The 18,081-nt window shown below is 39.6% G+C and overlaps 1 long non-coding RNA gene across 1 annotated transcript; it reads right to left on the reverse strand.

Moving 5' to 3' along the window:
- Positions 1-229: 229 nt before the first annotated feature.
- LOC146507119 (uncharacterized) lies at positions 230-17,865 on the reverse strand. The gene is made up of 2 exons (XR_014877332.1): positions 15,879-17,865; positions 230-640 (listed from the first exon to the last, which is right to left on the reverse strand). It is a non-coding gene; the product is annotated as an uncharacterized LOC146507119 (long non-coding RNA).
- Between the last annotated feature and the right edge of the window lie 216 nt (positions 17,866-18,081).

The following is an 18,081-nucleotide window of genomic DNA, read 5'->3' on the forward strand; positions in this document are numbered from 1 at the left end:
GAACAAGGGCTATCAGTTTTAATTTTCCAAACTTTCCCTTTTCCGTCAAAATCGGGTAGGAGGAAAAGGGGGAACGTAAGAAGCAGAGACCACCATTCCAAGTTTTATCTGCTTCTACAAAATGCCGTTATCTTAGCGCGGTGTCAAGAACTCTATCTCTTTTTTTTCCAGGTGACAGGCACAGACGAGAGATAAGATTGGAAAAGAATCCCACTCCACTGAGTAAATAAATAATCAATACTCATCTAAATGTAAATGAGAAAGTAGCCCCCTTTGATAGGAGGGTTTTTATCAACCAACCAATTTTCTACAGGCACTCACTGGGCCTCAACCAAATCACCATCATTCAGCTCCCATGTAATGGATAAGAAAGGGGAGAAGGGGGGAAGGGGGGTGGGGGTGGCTGTGGTGGAGTAAAGAGGAAGGGTCATCTGAGATCAGCCAGATTCAGATGACTGCATCAATAGCACACATTTTTTTTCTAATTCTGGGATTATTGCTTAGTAAATAAATAAATAAATAAAATAATTGAATGCATGAGTGTAAAAATACATAATTATTATGTTTAAGTATAAACAAACAGTAATACTCACAATATGATTTTGAGGTTTTGTCACAAACTGCCAATCAGGGCCAAAATCTGAAATAAAAATATAAATATATATAAACATTAATAGATACAAAAAAAGAGCATATATGAAAACTGTGTTAAAAGTTACAAGATGTTGATTTGGTTGTGTCAGAGAAGTAATATGATTATATGATCATGTCCTCTACCCCAAAACCATTTTGTGAAACGTCCTACATTGATCTCTGTTTGGTAAAAATCGTCCGGCCACATTATCTCGCAAAATTCAGTCAAAATTCCTTCCAGAAAAATCGAGACAGACACACCTGCAGACTCTTTCATTATGGCTCAAATTCTCTTGTTTTAGCATTTTTTTGAAACCACAGCACTTTTTGATGTTGTAAATACTGGTCAGGATTAGCATTTTATTGTCATCAGAATGCAGTGTGCTGACTTTAAATTGATCCAATAAAAAGCCTCAAATGCTATTTTCCTCATCCTCATTGCATTAGGTTTTATTTCATAACTCATAGATGTCAATAATGGAAACCATTATAAAGCAGTATACTCAATAAAAGAATTTTCCTGCTTGAAATGCATACAGTATTGATTTCATGTTTTTCTGGGTCCATAAGGGCAAGTAGCGTGGCGGAGGTTGTTTTACTGAAGTCAGTCAGCAATGTAGAAAACAGCAGCAGCTAAAAAGTACGGCTTCCAGAAAAACAACAAAAGGACATGTCGCACTTTTACTACACATTAGCACACACTATGAAGGGCATTTATTTAGACTTAAGCAATATTAAATTGCTTACGTTATGCACATGAAGTGATTTCAATACACAAGCCATCAGAATTATAATGTGCTGTTTGAGATAGCATATATCTGCAAACACCACTGTGCTCTGGATTGCCATAAATGCAGTGTGTGAGTTATGAGGAATTGTCATGCAGGAAGTGATTGTTTTTCAATTATAGCTCCTTTTATAAAGTATAAAATGAGTCTTGACAGCAGTATTTTTTTCATTGTGTCTGAGGCTGGTACTGTACTGTAGAAAGCTCCAGGTGAAGCCACGGTCTGTGGCCAAGCTGCTTTTGATTTTTATTGTGCCGAATTGGAATGACAGAGTAAAGCTATTCACATAGTGTGTCTTCCATTTCTACCCTGGGATCCCTCCAAGCTAGCCTCTCATGTCCCATGGGAAACAAACCCATCCAGCTAATATGCCATAAGCTGACAGCCCTCCTCTGAAATGTGTGTTAAAGAGCCAGGTTTGGAAACACAAAGGCATTCTTCAGATGCTGACGCAATTTCTTTAGAAAATCACACCTCACAGTACATTCTCACAGCTCTGTTATTCCAGATCTGGGATTTTAAGCATATCTATCTACAAACAATACAAATATATATATATATATATATATATATATATATATATATATATATATATATATATATATATATATATATATATATATATATATATATATATACGTAAAAAATATATGTTTGCTATTCATTGCAAATGCTTATTATAAGGAGAGATATGTTTTAGAACCTAAAAAATTCAGTAAAGTGAGGCAACAAAGTTACAGCCATGCTTTAAAGAAGAAAACCCCCCCAACCCTTTTTAAAGTATTATATACTTCTGACTCACTGATCTCTATGCAATTTAGCAAGCGCGTGAAACTGCCCCAAGTTTTCCAACCTCAACTATAATCCGCTCAAGAGGGATTTGCAGACTGATTCTCTAAACCATTTTAAATCAGACGGAACTGTGAGGGTGAAAAATAACGCTTTAAACAGAAATAGTGACAGGACAGTACAATGTTAACATTAAACCACAGCTGCTTTTGTTTAAATCCAGCTCATTCACAACTCCTAAAAATATTGCATCACGGCGGGTTTGTAAGCTGCATGCAATTTTGCTCTTTGATGGTCTTAAAGAATAAAAATGCCATTTTCTGACTTATTTTTTGAGGACTTACGGAAAACCTAATATGAGCATTTATCAAGCTACAGAGGCCGAGCTGAAGAGAAACATTTAGACTATATTCACATCTGCTGAGACTTCTGTTATTCAATTACACACATGCACACACACATACAAAACATTAAAGCCAAAAAGTTTTAAGTGCAAGAGGTAATATTGCAGTTTCATGCAGCAATCTTTCTCGAGCACATTGTTCAACAACAGAATCAACAGCCATTTAGAGACCAATACCAGAGACCATAACGCCTTTATGGTTGGTGTTGTCAACTCAATTTTCAAATTCCACCCCACACTCTGGCTTTTCTATTGAAGTGTCATCTGATCTCCTGAATTACTGACAAGACCACAGTCATCACCGTGACGCTCTGCCTTTCTCTCCAACAACACCCACACTAGCTGCATTACATTCACCTAAACGAAGGGAATAACTGTGTGGGGTGGGCGAACCTGCAGCTTGGGGCCATTGTGCCATCAAACTCTCAATAAAAGCATACAGTTGTCCCATAGACTGTATATAAAAGATGGACACAAGGAACATGACATCACAGACTGGTTAGTCTGAGACTTTCTGGCTATTGTCATCTTGGTGTTTCAAAACCTTTCGTGTCATGTTGACAAGTTAATAAGCGGTTTGTAAATCACAAGGTTGGCCCACCCTAAAACCAACGTTTTTGACCATTGTTAAAAACATCATGTTGTAATGACTCCAACTTAAAACCAGAGACTTGGAACATAAACTCATTAGCAAAGTGTTAAAGGTTGAATGAGAATTAGTGTCATTTTTACTTGCACTTCTATACAATTGGACTTGCTTTTGTAACCAAAGGAGCTTTGATGAATACTACTTTGAAGAATGAAGGTTTAGGGTATTTCTGCATTGACTTTACAGCTTTGGTGGAGAACCAAACAGAAGCCATGGAAGCTGTGCTCCTTTTTGTCTAGCTCATCTTGTCAAAAGACTGATAGGCTCATTCATCCAGTCACAGTTCACAACTTCTCCTACAGTATTTATCAGAACTGAACGAAGGTTACACGCAATGATTGGCTAATGAGTCTTCAGCCCAACTGTGCTAATGGTCAGCGTTACATTTGTCTTTTTTAATGGATTTTAATTTTCGTTAGCTTTTGCAATACAGAAAAAAAAATATGAAAAGAATTTCTTTCACTACTTCCTTTTTTTACAGTAACCTGGGAACTGTGATGGTTCATTAGCCAGATGAGCTATTACATCATTTTGTATCGAAATCAGAATCCGCATGGTTAGAAAGAATGATTATATAGCAGATGACAAAGGACAAGAAAGCATGACAAGCTACTTAACTCAGTTAAGCTGAGGGTCTTTTGTGAGTATTTCATTCTGTTGGTTGCATTTTACTCTGGTAAAAAAAACAAAAACAAAACAAACATTTAGCTGCTTATGATCCATGTTTCTCTCTGGAGTTTGTTGCAAACCAAATATATGGACAGGGAGGATAGTGGGCATTTGTCACATGTTGAGCTAGAAACACATCAGTTGAACAATTTTGCTTGTTTTGCTTGTTTTGTTGCCCCAGATGGCCAAAAAACATTTATTTCTTAAAATGTGTACGTGTGTGTGTATGTGTGTATATACTTTAGACAATATATGGTTATGTATAAACATATATATATATTTTAGTTCCCAGTTAAGAGATGGCAACATTGTAGAAGTTTGCTGAAGTTACGCCTTATGTGTTTGGCGTCAGTAGAAATTTTCACTAAGCTTAACGGGAATGAGCTCAGTAATTTCTGGTAGTAACACCAGCATGACCTGTAACTAGTCAACACACAGTAAAATATTTAGCAACCACACCTGGGACACTGGTCTCAGGGGCAGAAGAACAGAAGTCCTTTGGGAATTTCTCCTCACTACCAAACAAAACTCAAGGACACCAAGTGCACCATGAAATGGTTGACAATATGACCAATGAGGTGGAAGAGCGACATGGCGGTCAAAGTGAAGAGAAGAGACACCCTGAGCAGGCAGCACTATCTTTGCTCATTGATAATGCTGTCGAACTTTCTAAAAACAGTTTTTCACTGAATTATAAAGAAGCATTCTGGGATATTTTGTTTTGGCAGTTGTCTTAATTTAACCCTCTATATTTAAAGCTGCACCTTAGGGTTCTTCTGGGTCATTTGCTCTTCATAAAAACAGTGTGAGAAAGCAATTTTTGCAAGAGTATGCCACGCAGATTAATCACATGTTTACCTACCTCCCCGTATCTGATTGCTTTGAGCTTAAGTACAAAAAAAGTGAGGAAGGAGTTCAAATGTAGCCAAACTGGTTTTATTAACAGACTCATAATAATAGAGAAGTATTTTTTTCCAGGCCTAAGTGATTCAATTCTTTTAGACTAGTCAACTCAGAAACACACACAGGCACGCACGCATACACCGTCTCATGCAGGAATCCTTTCACACATGAAACTACAACATGTGCTTGCCTTTAGATTGCAAAGCCCCTCTGCAATTTTTTATTTATACATTTTTTCAAGTAATTGCTCTTTCTGCCTAAAGCACCATCACATCATAGGAAATGAAAGACCTATATAACTACTTTATATACTTAAGCCTGTGGTAGACAGTTTTCTGTTTCTATTATTTATTATCAAATGGGCAAACTGAGTTTGGATGCACTTATGCTGAGAGTAATGGTGGATCAAAACAAATGCAATATCCCCAACAATGTACATGCTGTTAAGCCTTTGATAGTTTCATAATACATTGTTTAAATGTTTTCCTCCAGCCCATCTTACAAATATTAGCTGCTTGGCGATGTCAGGGATTCATTCTTTAAGATATATTTACTAAAAAAGATACAACAAATCAGCATTAAGGCTCCCTTTGATGAATCAGAAATGTAATCTGTAAAACCACAAACTGCACTTTCACCATTATTTAAAAATAAATAGTAGTTTACAGGCAGCTTGTTTGTATCCAACCTCGTTTCCCTCTTGAGCCATCCAGACTCTGACTGTCAGGACCAGTGTGATGCGTCAGATACACATTTTGGAGTATTTTCCCCAAATTTAAGCTTCTATATATGGGTTCAACCAGAGTCACTCCACAAACAGTAATAACAACGTGTACATCATCACAGTGGATTTCAAATTAAGCAATCAAGTTGTGATTAAAGTGTGGACTTTAACTCAAGATGTTTTCCAAAAGAACTGCAGTAACTGTTTAGGAATTACAGCCATTTTTACACAGTCTCCCATTTCACTGGCTCAAACAAACTAACACAATTTTACTTATAAGGATTTAAAAAATACATGTATTTGCAGACAGTGACTACATTAAATTTAGAACACATGGAAATCACTAAGTGCTGTTTCCTCCCTAGAGATGACTTCTAGGCCTTTACTGTAGCTGCCTTCAGTTGCTGCTTGTTAGTCTATAGTTTTGTCTTCAGTAGCTGAAAAGTGTGTGTTCTGCTGCACTGTGGAGCACTGTCTGATCAGTTTTGCAGCATCGGGTTGAATCCCAGCAGAGAGTATAGACCTGCACACTTCACAAGTCATCCTGCTACTTCTATCAGGAGTCACATCATTAATAAACACTAGTGGCCCGGTTCCACTGGTAGCCATGACAGATGATGTGGGATGCTTCAGCTCATGAGATGTTCCTTTTCTTCTCCATCCTTCTGGTACAATTTAATCTCGGTTTCATTCGGCCACACACTTTTTTCAGAACCATGCAGGCTCCTTTCTCTCTTTGGCAGTCTAATCTGACCTTCTTGTTTGCTGAGTGTAACAAGTGATTTGCACCTTGATTGCAGAGTTTGACAATCATATTTCTTACTTTTCAAGAGTGTTTTCTTAACCAAGCGAAGAATCCTGCAATCATCTCCTTCAGTTGTCCCTGATGGTCTCCCAGCCTTTGGTGTTATTGAATTGGTTGGTGGACTCATCTTTTTTAAGAATTTGACCACTCACAAATTTTTGCTATCTGTCTGATGATGCTTATTTTGGTTTTGTCAGCCTCCTGATGGCCTCCTTGCATCACCATCTCTTTGGGTTTCATATATGCTAGGTCCAGTGAACTGCTACCAACTTCAAGTTCAACACTTGGATTCAACCGCAAATGTTCTATCTGGTTAATTTTTCATGGAATAATGTGGGAACAGGCCTCACTGGGTATGAAACTGCTTTCTGGTCAATTGTCCATTTATACTTGAGCCCTGGAGCTAATATTATATTGATGTGATGGGCAATTTTTCAGAAGCTGTTGAAAATGAAAAACTCAGCAATTGTGAATCTACTTGCTCTAATACCATTAGGTACTTTTTTTTTATACTTCAGGTGAACTGACCCTTTAACCAGTGCACGCACAGAGCTCATTTTAGAAAGTGGTCCTCCACTACACATCTGCTACTGTTAATTCCTTCTACAACCAGCCTTCCCGGTGCTCAGGTGAGTGTTCTCCTCGTGTGAATTGCAGACCTTGTGCTGAACATTGATGCACTGCCTCCATTATCGCCCTGCCTCCTTCCGAGGAGTCGACGCTATTGTTTATGACACTGACACATGCAGTAATGGGTATTTCACTTCCTACCTATACTGCGAGCGTGCGTTGAAACTGGAAACATAGATAAATACGGGGCGCATCCACAACATCAGTAAATTTATATTTCGTCAACTGACGACATTAGAGTCATCACTAGAAAACCACATTGCTTGTTGGGAGCGCTAGAGAAACAGAAATTGTAACGTTGCCTTAAAAGAGCAGAAATAATCCCATGAGTAAAACCGTAACACAAATTCATGATCAATCCGTGTTTGCTCTCTCTTGTTTCTGGGACTTAAATGTTCAGGGAATTCAAGGCGCAAAACTTCTGAACAAGATTCAGCTGGAACCTCTTCAGGAACATCATCAAACATGTAAAGAGGTGTCTCGGGGGATTTGAGGAACTTCAGACATACTGTAGAAGTCAGATGAATCTTCCAGTGTGCTACGTCCCCGTAGACCGGGGAACATGGCAGCTGTCACTAACAAGGAAAGTCACATGCCACTCTTCTCCTTTATGTTCAAATACAAACACAGACTCTGGTGTATTAGCGGCAGATATTTTCAATTATCGCATGTCAACCTTTATCTCTTCACATTTACTGCCGTACAGCCTGATTGATGCCTCCCCTTTTTTCATATTTCAAGCACTTTTGTACTTCAGAGGAGAAGGCGGAGGAGAAGATCACAACAATTTCATCCAACTTTTATGGAAGTGTTTTAGATTCTGGTAGCCCGAGGGGGTACGGTTCACACTGTTAAATTCTTTAACAATGGCTTTAAGCGGCGCGGTGATTGTAAATAAAAATGAAGGCAACCGGGAAATGTTTGTCTTCAACAACTCTTGTTCACCAAACAGCTCATTCATTTCAAACGGAGGAATTATCAGTTCACATGAAAGACTGATCGAGTTTGCAGATACAGAAGCAAAAAATAAAAATGTGGCGGCGTCACGCTGTTGCTGGTATATATTTGTGTTACGGTGTAGCAGCGCAGCCCAGCATGTTTTTACATCTCCTCGGTAGCTTTCTATTACCGTACAATGAAAAAGCCTTTTTCTGTTTACATAGCAAGCTTGCATCAAGTCGTGGATTGTGCACATAAAATTACCATAATAGGCGGCCACCGAGTTTGCTAATGTGCTTCTCTGGATGAGAGGGCATGCAGAGACTTGCTGAGGAACTGACAATATGGCAAAAAAATAAATAAAAAATCATAAAAACTCCCAGTATATGCTCATTTTTCCCAGCCCTGTTTAGTACATGGATGCGCAGCCACCCCAGGAGCAGAGAGGTTACCCCACATCTGGAGAAATGAGTTTGACCCTCTCAAAGGGCACAGGAAGTTGCCCCTGAAAGCTGCAAACAAAAGCAGCAGTGGCGAGCAGGAGCCCAGAGCGCCATTCATCGCAGCTAATGACTTGTTCATTAAGAGTGATGATGGATAAAGACTTCTCACGCTGAGATGAAATCAAGATTTATATGCGTTGTTTCCTCACCCAACTTGTGGGAAGATCATCATCATTTAATTCTATCTCTGCGGCCGGTGATGGGCATCCAGAGAGCGGGCTATCAAACGGTGCAGTCAGCTGGCAAAATCCAAAACGTGCCGTTGGCACATCTGGAGCTTGCCGTCGCAGCTGAGGGTGAGCAATGGCTGCTGGCGGGTGGCCAAATTACAGGCAGAGACGCTTCAGGACTCCACAGCCTCCACCCTGGCTTCTCCTCGTTTAGATCATCATCATTATTTATTTGCTTATTTATTATTTTTTCCATTATGTGTGCTGTGTTGCATTTCAACAGCACTTTTTTTTTTTTTTGTTTCCACAGCATCAGCGTATTATCACACCGTGCTAGACCCTCGACCCACCTCTCTCTGTAGGTTCTTATCTCTAGCTGGAAATAGGCCCCAAGACACTTCATCAGTGTCCTTCACCTTGCTATCTGCTGCTCCCAACTTTTATTAAAACTTCAGCCTTTATCAGCTCCTAGGTAATTCAGGCATGACAAATTGGGCACCAGATGCCACCTCCATTTGAGGCCGCTGTACATCTCTTGCTCCCCTATCAAGACAATGGGAGGTGGCGGGCTGCAGCATAGTAGGATATCCACCTTTAGCCCACTGCATCAGGTTACTTTCACAAACTTCCTACATCCATCTGAATGCTGAATACTCTGTGTGCCATTGGAAAAGTGGAGGACTTCAGTATGCATCTCCACTACATTTGTGCAGTGCCAGCCTCACTCACCCTTTTATGGTTCAGGAAGACAAATGCCTGAGAGCCTGTGCATTAACTTCTAAGGATTAACCTATCTTTTTCTGGAGAGTGCAGGCTATATAGTCTTTTGAAATGGGGAAAAAATAAGAAAAATGGAAGAAGATTGTATTTCTGGACCAGCAATGCACAATTAGCTTTCCCTGCGGCTTTTGAATTTAGTCATCTTGATGACATGGATATGAGCCGGACAGCTCATATTTCCTGCCTCATTGTCCTGCACATTTTATTTTGGGCATGTTTAAAGATAGCACATAATTTATAATGCTTTTAAAAGAGAAGGAATGGGGACTGGAGTTAGAGTAAAAACACAGCAGATTGGAAATTGAAATAAAATTAGTGCATGCCATTGGTTAGATTATGACTGCAATGGACAATGCACATCTACCCTAAGACAACCTAATTCTCTGTAAAATATTTCATGGTTGACAGCTCTGGACATAAAGAAGTTGGTCGGATCGCCTACTGGAATTCTTGACTTGCATTCATAGTGATACGGACAGTATTCATGGGATATGGTCCCTACCTAGACCTGCACATCATCTGCTCCTCAGGGGATTCAGTGAGGGTCCTGCCTGTAAATAAGAATCCATGATAGAGGGGCAGCAGGCGTGAAGCATGAGATTGGAAACCAAAGGCATCACACTGGGCTGTTGGATCTTAGTGATGTTTAGCAACACATAACTCTACGCACAGACCCTGAATTTGGCATGGGGTAGTACACACTCATCCTCACAGGGTCGACCATGCATGTGAAGACTCTCTCACGCCCTGCAGTACATTGAGCCCCCTCTTTCACAAATGTATAATATCTTCTAAATTAGCTTGCAATAACCGAAGCCCGCTCTTGCTCTTGAGTTCTGACAAAGGATGTGTCGGGAATGAGAAGTGCACTGACATCACGGCATATTGCGGATCTGCTCACATCATTACAACTAGGTTCCATTTTAATTTCTCTGTAACATCCTGATGTTCGGCCCTTGCGTGCCCAGCGCAGCAAAGCCGGCCAAAATGCCAGCTGTGTTTCAGGGCTAAAATGTGTTTTAAGAGATGCTGCAGGATGGTAATGTGTTGTGCAACCTGCCAGCCCATGAGTATCCCCAGGCAAATGGGAGAAGCAGTGGTTAAAAAGCAGCCTTTTTTGGTACAGAGCCAGGGAGTAATCTACCACATAAAAGCATGGCATAACTGGGGGCTATCATGTGGGATATGCTTCCCAGAAGACTCCATGTTTTTTTGGGGAAACCTCCTATTACATGGTGCCAGTGGAATTGGAAGTCCTCTTTTAGTCAATTAACGTTTAAAATTAAAAAGCACTTCACGTAGCTGCGTTAAGCACATTATGAAATGACAGATTTGTTTGGCAGCAATGTTCCAATTGTCATACAAGAGAAGCAAAATCCTTGCAGGAAACTGGCTTTTTATGTTATTGTTATTATTATTTTTACAATAAGAACAAATTTACCTATTGGTCTGAAATATCCACGTGCTTGAGCATCCTTTCGTTTTGGCAATTTGTTATGTCAAATAAGTTTGCTGGGTGAACTGGTCTGAGTCCATGATGAATAGTGTCCATTAAGCTGGAATCTTACAAACCTTAAAGTGAAAACATACCTAAAACAAGAGCATCATTAGGAAAATGAGCTAAGACCCGAACCTGAAGTGTTTCTGAGCAGAGATGAATTATGGCATCGCACCTTGGTCCATTATGGACTCTATTTATACACAGGGACACAGAGGAGCAACACTAGTTAGAGGTTTCTCTCCAATTAGGTTATTCTGGGAGCCTTTTTACTCAAGGAAATATCAGGATAGGAATTGTGTCTTTAATCAAGCATAAAGAAATCTATCATGGAATAGTTCTCTGTCCCTGCTGCTTTGTTTACTCAAAATGGGATGTTCCTTGTGATTTGTTTATGTGAAATAACCTTTTTTTAAATTCAGGATAAACATCAGAAGCACATATACTACTGACCATAAATAGTTCAGACACTGTTTGTTTTAGATTTTCTTGCTAAAACATCACTGCTGGGTGAATACTGGGGCAAACTGGGAATAATAAAGAAAAAAAGGTTGGGCAACCTAACAAAAAGGTTTGTTAGGTTGGGCAATTTTATATATTTTAAACAAACAGACATTTAAATTACTGTATATGTCGGTGTCAAAATTTGGTTCCAACACAGAAAATTGCTGGTGTGCTCACTATGTAGCAAAACGCAAGAGTACAGCCAAATGCGCTCTGCTGGTATCATTACCCAGCGGGACTCTCCCAACAATTTCTCATCAAATGCTGCCATTCTGTCAGATACCGCTAGCATCTCTAAATTACTCACAAGTTGTCCTTTGGCATAAATGGCCGGCCTTGATGTACTGTCTGAGGCAATACAACATGAGCTGACAGTCATCTTTTAAACAGCAGAGGCTGCATTAGGATGCCAGAAGGGTTAAATAAGTCACATGCTCATCGCTGAGTGGACTGTGATTCGTGTCCAGTCTGATTAGTTTTCAGTCTCTGAGTCGTTTCATTTCCACATGCTTGTTTTATGTTTGCTGTTACACTCTGGTTAGGTTTTGATGCACAAATTAATGAAATACTTGGGTAGGTTCAGGAAAATCCGACCTACAGGTTTTTGTTAGTACTGATAAATGATGATTAACCGGTAAATTTAAGGTTAGTTTTAGGTGTCTATATGTCTATATGTACCCCCCCCCCCCCAAACAAAACAAAAACAAAAACAAAAAACATGATCACACATACAGCAGTTATTAACATCTATGTTTTTGTTTTTGTTAAAGATCTAATCCGGCCTATGGCTGTTTTCTAGTATGACAAATGATACTTAAGCAGTGCATTTAAGGTTAGGTTTAAATGTCAAAAATAATAAAACTCTTGGTTAAATTCAGGAAAGATTTTGGGCTAAAATGTGCATGTAATGTAAGATTTATTGTAAATGGCCCTTTTTAAAAAAAAATTTTTTTGGTATATGTTATTTTCATTTATCATCTCATGTTACATTATCCCTTTGCCTTCCTTTCATGTGTTATGTTCAATGTACGTAACTTAATGGTAGCCAAAAGTTGTATGCATGACGGAATTTTATTCAACTCATGAGTAAATATAGAAGGAAGACTTTGAAAATGCACCTCAGGCCTGGGAAAAGCCACATTATGGCCACTTTATCAATACTAGCAAGAACCTGACCTACAGGTTCTTGCTCAACCAGTATATTTAAAGTTAGGTTTCAGGGCAGATTGTAAGCTAAAATATTTATGTAATATGAAAGCGTTTATATATATATTGATAAATGTCTGTATTTATCCCATCTTCTCCTTCAGAGATGGGCCAAACTGAACAAAACTTTGCACAAAAATCGTCACACATACAGCAATTATTGACATCTGTATTGTTTTCTACAAGAATTATTATAAATCCCAATTCTTTTTGATTTTGTAGACATTATGTTCTTACATTGTTATTACTACATTATCATTATGTGCTATAATGCTATATCACATTCAATTTTTTCACACAATAAATTTAACCATTGTTGTTGTTTGTAACTCGGTAACTCGGCGGTCACCAAAACTTTCCCCTGGAATTTTAGTTAATTCACAACTAAATACAGAATAAAGACTTTTACAAAGTGTTGCAGGTCCAAACACTTGTTGGGCAGGTTTTGATGGTATTGATAAATGAATGCGAACGAAACGAATGCTTGAACATTTAAATGGGATACAAAGGGGTTCTTTAAGTGTCCATATGTGCCAAGTTAGGAGTGACAGACGTGTCTGACCCAACCCAAAAAGGCAGTATCTGATGGCCTGGAAGATGCAGCAGGAAAATGGAAGAGTAGTTTTTGTTGCAGGTGAAAGAAGGTTGTGAAAAAGTGTAATTCTTTTTTAATTTTTTTACCTAAATCGTGAGCTTTCTTAATCTTATTTGTCCAGTCTGGAATTGTGTTGTTACGTGGCAGCCATGTTGCTCTTATTTTAGACAGCTAATGCTATCTACGAAAGCAAACAAAATGTTGTCATGCTACTTTAAAAGCAGTTTTGTGCACATATTTGTGCACAAAAGCATTCCTCTTGAGGCCCTATAAAAAGCTAACTACTTTTTCTGGACTAGCAACCTTCATAAACTGGAAACATAGTAAATCTCTATTGTGTTTGACCAATATTTAAGAAAAACATCATTTTATATGATTCATCTCTATGCTTAACACATAAGACCTTGTCCTAAAGAGTTATGTTTAGGGTTAGGAGCACAAATGTATTACCGGTAAAAGTTGTCCATAATGTGAAGTACAGTGGTGTGGCATGCGCGCAGCATGAGTGACAGGTCCGCGTACAGCCCTGGAATTCCCCTGCGCTCTTCATCGCAGGACATGGTGGCCTCACTTGAAGCCGAGCGAGAAATAAAGGATTGCCTTCTGTATTTTTTCATTAGACTTTTCTTTTGCTACTGAATACATAAATCCATTGTGGCAAGATGCAATATGTATCATGGCACTCCACCTGCGGACGTCTCATAATGGCTGCCATGTCCCTCCAGTCAGGGATGATAAGTGAACCCCCCATGAATGTTAATGATAGTGATCATTCTGAACCAGCCTGCCTCTCCGTCTTCACTCACTATCCGGGTGTCACAAACAGGGTGGCAAGGTTCAAGGGACTAAAGTGAAAACAAACACTCATATATAAATAAATTAGAGCAGAAATGAATGAATGAGAGTCTGAATGAATGAATGTGTCTAGGCGCGCCAGAAAAAACCCAAACCAAAACAAAAAAAAACACACACCATGGACGCATGGACATTTTTTTAAATTACTATTATTTATTAATTTGCAATTCCTGGCGGCTTTTTGTTTATAACGTTGATTAATTATTGTGTCATTCTAATGCAAAAGTCCATGCCACTGTAATATTTTTATTCAGAAGGACTTATTTCATTATTTACAGAGCCCAGTAAACACAAGGGAGCAGGTGGGTTCAAACAGATGTGGCTGTTTACATGACCGCAATAGTCTGGGCTTCATATCTGGCCATTGCTCGTAAATAGCTTTGACAACATGCACACTTGCTGGGCCAGACAAAGGCTTGATTCAGCTAATCAAAACTGACAATATTGAAATCACATTGAGCCTTTTTCTATCAAGTGCTATGAGTCAAATGGGAGATGAGCTTAAGTATCCCAATAAGCTTAAACAGCACACTTATGCACACACGAGTTGAAAAAAGCTGGGAGGATTCTGCTGCCTGTCAGCTACACAACTGTAAACCAACTCAATCACCTTTTTCTTCCACTGCTTTTTTCTCCCTGCAACTTTCCCTGCTGTAGCGGTCTCCTTTGGTATTCTGTGAATTGTTCTGACCGACCCAGCACCTCTTTCCAAGCCACACACCCAGCTCAAGTAACAGGCATGGGAGAAGGCAAACACATGTCCATGCCAGCTCATCCCCCTCTCTGCATCTCACCGCTTCCTCCTTGTCTAACTTTGCCAAAGTCATTGGAACTTGCCAAATCTGGTCATGCCTGCTTAGCTTGCTGGACTCATTGTGCCAGAAAAGAAAATAAGACACAGATGTATACAAACTCTTGGTGGTGCCAGTGGAGAGACAGCTAATGGCTTCATCTCGACCCTCCCATTGTAGCCGGACACAGGTGGGGATAATTAGAGATTTCTATCTTCCAATCAAACTTGCTTTTTTTGTGCTGGTTGTGACAGCTAAAACGAGGCTATGGCGCAAGGTGGAGCCACTCCCATCAACAACCTCTTGACTCCAACATCATACGAACCACTTCTCCCTTACCGCTTGTCACACCAGTGCACCGTAACTACCAACGGTTTGTGTTGGCGTAAATGGAGGAAACTCTGAGATCTCCAAACAGACACCAAGAAAAATTGAGGGGGAAAAAAAAGCTCCACAACAAACCATCTTTTGTCTGGCCAGATTGTAACACAGCAGTAAAAGAAGCACAACAATAACATAGACAGAAGAACTCAAGAAGTATTTAATAGTCAACACTAATATCCCACTCCAAACAACTCAAGCTTGGCAGACCCCAAAAAAGTAAGAAAAAATAGTGAAGAAATGTTGTTTTTTCAGGCTTTTTAAAATTGAATACTTCTAAGTTCATCGTGAAAAACCGTAAGGAGTCTCAATCCAAACTGCCGCCTCATTTAATAATTTATGTTCCTCAACTCCAGATGTTTGAATGAGCTCCAGACTGTGACCTCTGTCCTCTCTCCGGGAGCCTCCTAATGAAATAATCCCGCACGAGCAATCCCCGATGCTAAAGCGGGCTACTATCATACACAATTGTGTGCTTCAAAAGGCTCGAAAAGCCCTTTTCCCCCCGTTAGCCTGAGTGACAGCAGTGAGACATGTGTCTTCAGATGAGAGAAGGCGAGTCTCATTATGCCGTATTTGGCTGACACTGAGTGATTCAAGTGTTCCTGGACAATTCAGACACACTGATATAAAACACATTAAATGTCTTTCACAGCACTTTACCTGACACTGTTCATCTGCGCTCATCTGTTATCCCTGACGAGCCGGCTTTTGTCGCTGCTTCACGTCTGGGATCAGGACTGTAGTGAGTGGTGAGTAAAAAGGAGCTGTAATGAAACGCACAAAAATAAAACAAACAAACAAACAACCAAAAAATCACAACTTCAGCTCTTAAGATGAAAATATCAACCCCATCCCCTACACCCCCCACTTCTTTTTTGCTTTTTTTTTTTTGCTTTTGAGAGGTGAAATACAATTCAGCTCATAAACATAAACCTGGTGACAAAGCCGAACTGGGAAAACACAGCAGGAACCAGCTGCTGTATGTTTTTGTCAAATTTGATAGACCACATGCAGATAAAATCAAACGGACTGTAAACTCAGGTGACACATACAGCTGTCTGACAAAGTAACCCCCCCAAAAAGATGCTTTCTGGTGTTCTGTAATAATTCGTGACATACCATAATAATATTTTGACATCCTGCACTAAAAAAGACAACAGTGACTCAGGAAGGCAGGTATCTGACATACAGCTTCTTTAGGTGTGCCGGCCATAGAGACAAGATGACGCAGTCGGCATCCGGAGACACAATCATTGTGACAATGTGGATTTGCAGCTCAGTACAGATAAGCACGCCCCACCTCCTGTATATATATTCAGAACAACTGAATTAAGTAGTAGCTCGGTAAGCCAGAAAGAGCTGCCTAGTTTGTGTGGAACTCATTGTTTAACTATGCAATGCACATAATCTCAAAAAGCAATTAAAAATACCAAAAACAAGCTCTTACCTTCTCCTTGAGCGAGATCTCTGAAATAAAGTAAGTTATGTCTGTTTAGTCAGTTACACTTGAAGTCAAGGTTTGTCACTTTGTCAGCCTCTATCAAAAACCAACAAACCAAAGTCAGCACCCGGAACCGATACTTGCAAGCCCGCAGCCAGAAATTGTTAGCCTACATTCCTCTTCTTTGACACTAAGGCGTTGATCCTCATTCTCGCTACGAAGACTTTGAGGTGAGAGTGAGGCGAGGATAGAGATATGGTGGAGGCGGTGATAGGGCAGGTGAGTGGAGAGAATGCCAAGCCCAGTGGTCAGCGGGTAACAGAGAGAGGGCGGCTGTCACATCCTGCTGACTTAGCCAAGACAGATGAGACAATCAGCAACCCAAGGCCTGGACAGCACTTCAACCCTGCCTGCATCCTGTGTTTGAGGGCAGCTCGTCCACAACATCTCAAACCTGATCTCACCTTTCTCTTTGCTGAAGTGAGGAGATGAGGTCATGGCTGCTCTTGAGTATTTCAAAAGTTGAAAGGTATGTGATGTACCCTTCTTTTAACTTGCAGATACAAATTATTTAAAAGCAATCATTTAATAGTGACAAACCCATATTTTCCCCTCGGCTGTATGAAGTGCATAAACATATTTTAGCTAAATGATTTAGTGTTCAGGCTCTTAAAATTACTGTTTTGGTTTTCTCTCTCACAAAGCTCTGGCTTGCAGCTGTTTATAAGCAGGGGGGAAAACAGTCATATTCAAACTGCATGCTAATTGTCCTGCAATAAAATGAAGACTGAAAATCTTTCATATGATTGATTCCGTGATAATTGTAGGGTCTTTACCTCACAAAGAAAGCAGCTTGTTGTGTGATTTGGTGCTATATAAATGAATCTGAATTGAATTGCATATTGGGTGGTGACACACTGGCATGACCAACAAACACAAAAATCCACGAGTGGCACTGATATTCAGCAAAAAAAGTAAATGTTGGTAAAACATTAGCTGTGAAATTGAACAAAATGTTGACACTGATTTCTGGACTTTAACTAGCTTGTACGTAAAAAGGAGAATACAAAGCATTTTTGACTTAAATACCAATCAACTACTGTGATACATCAAGATTTCGATTAACAGTTTAAAACAGAAAAAAATGCTTAAAGGTAAACTGAGAGGATTTCCCAGGGATGCAGGGAGCTCCCATGAGTAGGTAGTTGCCACATATTGCAGAATTTGCCAGTTTATCCAGGTATATGCCTCAGTAGTTTGTATAAATGGCAAACATGTAATTTGCTAATTTGTCTGACAGCTCTACATAAAGACTAATGTTGATCTGTGTATAAATAGGCAACTGTTTGCTAGCACATTATCCACACTAATTAAATTAGGTGATCAAATGTCAATAATGTGTTTGTGATGCAGCTTTATTGT

Source organism: Neolamprologus multifasciatus, chromosome 12 (assembly GCF_963576455.1).
Source record: "Neolamprologus multifasciatus chromosome 12, fNeoMul1.2, whole genome shotgun sequence".
Classification (NCBI taxonomy): domain Eukaryota; kingdom Metazoa; phylum Chordata; class Actinopteri; order Cichliformes; family Cichlidae; genus Neolamprologus; species Neolamprologus multifasciatus.